Consider the following 7,258-nt stretch of genomic DNA (forward strand, 5'->3'; position numbering starts at 1 on the left):
GAATTCTAAGCTAAGAAGAGTTTTAAAAAAAGTCATGGTGAATTAACGGACGCCGGACGCCTCCAAAACCTTATTTAAATATTCATGATTCTCGAAGAACACAGATGCAGTACTGTAGTAGGGAGTGTTCTGGAGTGAGCGGTTTCTGTGAGAGCGGGTGCACACATGACAAAAAAAAAACTCCGAAACACCCCCGTTAAACCTCCACAGTGTGCACTGAGCTTAATCGTCTTACCTTGGGCTGATTTAATCCCGGTATCTATATCGATTTCGTTTTCCAAAGGGCAACTCGCAAGCCTTTTGTTTGTCTTACAAAAAGCCGCGTCGCGAATGTAAACAGCACCTGTTATTATCTGCTAACGCTTTCAGCATACCGACGGCTTGTTACACGAGCTTTGACAATTTCCTTCATTTTTTACCGTAAAATAAACAAGAATGAAATATTAGGTTACTTGCCTATAGGAGTTGTCACTGTGACGAAATTATATAAAATTGAATGTTTTATTTTTATCTTCGAATGGTACAAGTACCAGCCCCATTAAACTTTCATGCAGATTGTAGATTAGCTTGATTTCCATACTTTAGTATTAATAAAAAATAAAGATATATCGTTAGTAGTTTCATGTTGTCATGAAAGGTCACCATTGCCGTAATCGGCATATCCCACTAAGACGCCATGGTGGCGTTACCACAGAGGCGCCATCAACAAAATGTATGCAGTTGTAAGGGAACCCTAATGCATGCATTTAATTAGTGGCGGCACTATGGTTGCGCCACCGTGGTGTCCTAGTGAGATAGGGCCCTAATACCTTCTACCTAATATGTAATTCAAAGTGGTTACATTCATAAACTCACGCCTATTTCCCACCGGAGTAAGCAGAGACTCTGGAAACCCATTTTTATCGATCCTGCCTGACACTCTTCTCTTGCTTCCTCCAAATTCATCAATCGTTTCATACACGCACGCCGCGCCGTTAAAAAAGTAGTTGCTACAAAGGTTTCAGCGATCAGAAGTCAATGGATTTACATATTTTATGCCATTGAGGTCTAAAAATAGTATTGCGTAGGTTATGTTACCAATATGTAGATACTTCTTTGTCTATCAATCAAAGGTGTACTTTATTGCACAAAAATAGTTCTGTATTTGTATCAAAACTAACAAAAATCATCAAAAAGAGTAGAAATGCTGTTCGCTGTATTTTGTTTACCAAAATTATTTAGGTAAGTAAACAAAAAATACTCATTTAAATACAGTTGGGTCGAGTACTAGATTCAAGATAAATTATGAAATTCTAATTACCACATAAAGGCAGATCTAAAACTAACGAAAAACATTTTCTATTTAACTTATTTACGAATTTTAATCAAGAAAAACGTAATAATATGTCCGACATTTTATCACGTTTTCTATGACGTCACATTGGGCTTTTTCATACAAGTACCATAGTAATTTCGTGTTTTGACGTTTAGTAAAATGTAACTGATTTGACTAGTTGGAAACTAGCCTTTTGCCCGGCGTATTGGTTCATGGACCTTTTCGACCATGGGTAGAAGGCGCCGGACGAGGCCTGCCCCGGCATTCATTATAAACACATTAATGTCAACACACGCACCACAACGTACCAGCCACCGAACACTAACTATCCCCAATTTGCCAACTTCTCTAATAATGTATCGATTGCCATATAATGACTCCTAATACCTCTTTTATCCGACTTAGCCTATGTATCAAGTAAAATGTTCGTGATCAAAATGATTAGCCCGTCGAAATAGGGGATCAACTGATGTTTTTCTTTACAATGTGTATTAAACTTCATCAAAGTTTCTTCGGTGAAAATGGGGTTATTTAGTGATAAAGTTATTAAGTTCTAAGCGAACGTTTAATTTAAAGGAGGTTTCCTGTTGATGCTTATTTTAGTACTTACTACTATCTATTATGCAGTTTCTACATTCATCAAGTTCTGTTTATATTCGGATGGAATGCTGAATACACTTGTGTATCCGAAGGCGTTGGCAGAAGTGTACATATCCACTCCTTGCCAGCTATGTTGAAGTCCCATGTAATAGAGAGCTTAATTAATACCATTATTTGGGTACACACCCTGGAAACCACGTGACCAATTATTTGATAGGATCCAAACATGAATCCAAACTCACAAAGTTCAATTCAGTACTTCATAATAATAATTATACTCTAGGAAATGCGTTCGTTTTTTTAATTATCTTTTTTGTTGTCCATTGAATATGATTATTTGCTTTGCATTATTATCATTTCAGGCCTTTACGTCTTTGTCAGATGATTTAACCAGCGTTCTAGTGACAGCTTTTAAAATTGCTGTAAAATTCGAAGCGTTAATCTGAATAGACTTTAAATATTATTTGAAGGACTTTTCAGGATTGAATCACCTGATTGTCTGAAAAAGTAAGACGATTCCATGCTGCGGAGGGCACGTTAAGCCGTTGGTCCCAGCTATTTGCCGTAAGAACACATCCACCAACCCGTAGTGGAGCATCGCGGTGGAGTATATTCCATACACCCTCCAGTTGACTGAAGGGAGGCCTGTGCAATTCATAATATATGAACGAACTACCTAAGTATATATAATAGATTGTTTAACTTATCAAACTTATATTTTTTTTAAACTGCTACTGTTAGTTTAAAAAATATTGAAATATAATATAATAAAGCCTGGTAGCTTTGAATTCGGTAGCTAGTTCAAAAACGCAGCACTGTTTTCTGATCAAACTGAAGCTGAATTCATGAATATGAACCGCACATATACAGAGTCAACAGTAGAATTCAACAGAAGCATTGTCTTCGTTCGGAAATATTGACCTAGCCGGGTTCCGTACAGATTTCTCAGAAGCAATCTAACTGGTTATGTGTCCTTGACAAAAACTCTTAAACTGAAATATTTAACATAATATATACTTTATTTCACAAACAGGAAATACAAAACAAAAGAGAAATAGAGAGAGTACAATAGGTGGCCTTGTTGCTAAGTAGCAATCTCTTCCAGAAAACCTTTAAGTATAGGAGATATTTAATATTAGATAATACAGCGGGATAGTGTAGCATTGAAATACTTTTAAAATAAAATACAAAGATATATACACTTACGAGTATATAGATTACATAACAACTTTATTCGTAGTATAACAATAATAAATGTCAATGCATATACTATAGAAGAAAAGAAGTATATACATTATGCAGATGAAGAGGAAACAGAGTTAAGGAAATGCGCCCTGACTTGCCTTTGATATTTTATCTCATACATATAATGAGCACAGTAGCATAACTATCTGTTGCGGTGTTGTGATACACATCTTACCTTGTTTTGGTGTTTGATTAATGTTGTAATAATTTATGGAACTGGCACTGTCCGCCTCAGTAGGGAACACGAGTTTTTTTTAACGTGACTTATTGATTGTAAGTTCCCATGAGATGGCATTTACTTGGACAAATCTGGAGTAGCGGTATAAAATTTAACACAACAGGTCTGATGGTGCCCAGTTGGACGCGAACCTCGGTTAGGACATCGGCTGAGAGGATTATATTTGAAAGAATTAATAACTTTATGTTCAGAATTTGCCTTTCAACTGTTTTAAACAAAAACTTTACAAAAAAGTATTATAAAGTTAGTGATTATTTAGAAGATAATGAATGCATGGGATTAACTGTCTGAGAACTGATATTAGGCAGCTAAATTACTGAGTTGTATAAAAATATTTTATGTTTATTTTATTTATTTAAAGAACATCTAGGGCCCTGTGTCGAGGTTTTTCTTGCAGCTTCTTTTCCCCGGCTATACAGGTTGTGAGAAGCTGCAGTAGTTTTAGGCGGATGAGACGTTCGTTATGTGAAAATTGACGATTCAAAGTGTAACTATGTTACCTACTGAATAAAGATATTTTTGAATTTTTTGAATTTTTTTTGATGTGTGTATGCCTTGTATTTATTTCTGATGTAAACAGTTTTTATAACTTTCTCGATGAAAACAATATCTACTATAATAAAAACAGCTGCATACTGGTTCTATCTATAAGAAAGTGTTAACATTAGTAATGGAGCCCGTTTCCCGTGAAGTTACCCATAGGCTACATATTTACACCATTAGAAGGACAGGAAAAAGTCCCCACGTTACCAAGATTTTCCTTTGTGCTATCTTGCGCTCTTATTTTTTTCTTCTAACGCCTTTTTTCATATTGGCCATGGAAAGGTACTTATAAAATCATACGTACATAAAAAGAGAGATCTTTATTAAACGTAAAACCCTTACATCCTACCTCTGAAGATATATAGGATGTTAGTGACATCGTAACGAAAACTTTGAGGGATGATACAGACCATGATTTAGAGTTGATATAAGTGGAATTTTCCGTCGCAAAAGTATGGAATGGAAAATAATTTAAATATCACTAAACATTTTCTTGAACTTGCGACAGGAGATTCCACTTTGAATATACGTAATACGATATCAACTCAGAATTATGATCTGACTCACCCCCCTCAGTATTCGTTACGGTGTCACTAACACCTATACGTACTTGTAGGGCTACCTGTACGTACTTGTACGGGGTGTACGAATTTTCCATCGCAAAAGTATACAATTCAAAATAAGTACTTAATGTAAAAATCATTAATTTCGCGATGGAAAATTCCACTCGATATTAACTCAGAATCAAGTCAGAATTATCCCCCTCAGTATTCGTTAGGATAACACCTTGTATAAATGATGGATGTGTCTGTATCTGAAGGTATATACATATGTGTGTGTGTGGAAGCAATAAGGCCGCCCAAGTTGTACTGTTATTCATGTGATAAGTCTGAGCGTTAAAATGAAGTTCTGTGCAATAAAGTGTGTTTGATTTGATTAGATGTACGTATAGCTTCATAAAATTATTTTTTCTATAACATAGTTAAAAGAAAGTCTGTTCTGGATAACAAGAAACACTAAATTAATTTGTATGTGTTTTTTACTGGTTAAGATTTTCATTTCTTCTATAATCTCCAGTAAAACTTAGGGTAAAAAATATACCCAATTAACTGTAGGATTACACCTAATAAGAACTTCCTAAACCATTTTCTTTGATAATATAATTGTCGTTTCCACTTCTCATAAATGCATATTAAAGTAGAGCACGCGTCACGGCTGAAGTCCCGCGGATTTTAATGGAACTAAATGACAGGTCATAATTAGTTTAAGCAAATACTGCGACACTAGCGCCGCGTCTTACGAGCTTGAGTGGTGGGCCGGACTCTAAACAACAAAGAGACATGTAGAGAAGTGTATAATGTGTATATTATACCTAATGTAATTTGTAGCCAGCGAACTCTTGGCATGAAATACGCGACGTACTCGTGTCAAGTGCCCGAGTCACAGCTGAACTACCCGCCTCTCTACCTATTCCTCCACTACTAACTACTTTTCTACCTCTACCCGCCTCCATGTTGGAAAGTTTCTGAAGCTGTTTAACATCCATTTATACTTAGAACTAGTTTAGCTATTCAATTATATCTAAAGAATGTAAAAAACCAGTGTTCGTCGGTTTCTGCAGCTAAACAACCGAACCCTGGAATAAAGAAGATAGGATTTTACGTAAAGGTATATTTTAGTAAGTTTGCTTTCGTATGGAAAGTAAAAGATATATTTTAGTACGTTTATTTCCTACGTAAGGGTAGTTTTCGGGTTCTTATATTAATAAGACGAACGAAGACCTTTTTTTAAAGCCAACCCACGCGCCATTGTTATCAATGGTAAATTCCCAATGTTATAAATTTACAGGAATAAATAAATTAAGATAGTAAGTATTAACACTATTAAGAAGAACATTCATTTGTATGAACATTCATTAGTATATTCAAATATCAGTCTATTCTAAGAGTAATCTTTCTGATAACAGTTTTACTTTTATACCAGAGCAATCACTATAACCGTCTCCGTGCAAAACTGGAGTTTGATTTGCATACAGCCTTCGATTTATCAGTTCGTTTGAGCAAAATTACCATAATACTAGTATCTGTAGACTGAACTGATCACTTGCAATGTTGCTATCGAACTCTATTAGCAATCTGCATGATAAAGTAGACGGGGTTAGTATTGGTACAGAAAGTATTCTCGGTATTCTGTAAACTTGGAAGATCATTTTTATATTGGATTTCTAAAGAATATTAGAATGAGATCTCTCAATTCTTGGAACATTTTACGGCTAAAAACCTTAGTCTCGTCTCTCGACGAGTTGTGTAAAAAGTACTTAATTAAATCTTTATAATTCCATCCTTTGAAATTTTAAATTGCAATTTCAATTGTATTTTAATAGTAATAAAGTAACAGTAACTAACAATTACTTACTTATTTAATTCTGGATTAAATAATTTATTCCATTACTCTCTTTTGCCAGATGAGAATGGATGTTCGATTAAAGACTACTAAGTATGTCTTGATTTAAGTATTGTTCTTGTACAATGTACTGCTTTAAAATTTACTTGAACATCTTTGGAAACAAGACGATAACAGAAATCGTGTGATTACATTTCGGCTTCTTGCTCCAAAACCTGTCATGGATATAAACGTCATAAGTTAGAAGCCCAGTTGAGTACTTTCGCATATGAGATTGTCTTGCCAATGAGATATGAACTGTACTCTGATGTTTAAAAGCGGAGTATCTTATTCACGTTCCACAGATAAAAATAGTTGGCGAGATACGATGACAAAACTGCATGGCGGTCTCACTGACTACAGATGGGGGTATTATGGAAATACTCCTGAGTGGAACGTGCAGATAAGTGAAGATTATACATGATACCCTCGGGTTGACGGTCACCAGTGCGGGAGATTAGGGGTGTCTTATCTATTTTGCATTAGGTACTTACTTATCGTAATTCTAATTTGTTTGCTTAACACCGTGTAAAAAAAATGTCATAAAATCTAATTATTAATTTTTTAAAAATATCCACTTCAAAATGTTGCGTAATTTGTGCCGAAATATGTATCTAAATGTAAAATCTTTGTTATTTCATTCCGTGTAGCTAAACTAATTTGCATACAGATTCCAAGGTTGTCTAGAAACTTCATATTTGGACATACTTAGATAATATTTTTTACTGATTAAATTATTGTTTCAGGATATGTTTTGTATAGTTAATAATGTGATGGATAGCGTATTGAAATGACGAATAAGTACCTACTTAGTTGAATCGAAAAGTTAAAAAAAGTTCTCAACAACGAACAAACAAAAGCAATGCCTGACAAAT

This window comes from Pectinophora gossypiella, chromosome 6 (assembly GCF_024362695.1).
Source record: "Pectinophora gossypiella chromosome 6, ilPecGoss1.1, whole genome shotgun sequence".
Taxonomy (NCBI): Eukaryota; Metazoa; Arthropoda; class Insecta; order Lepidoptera; family Gelechiidae; genus Pectinophora; species Pectinophora gossypiella.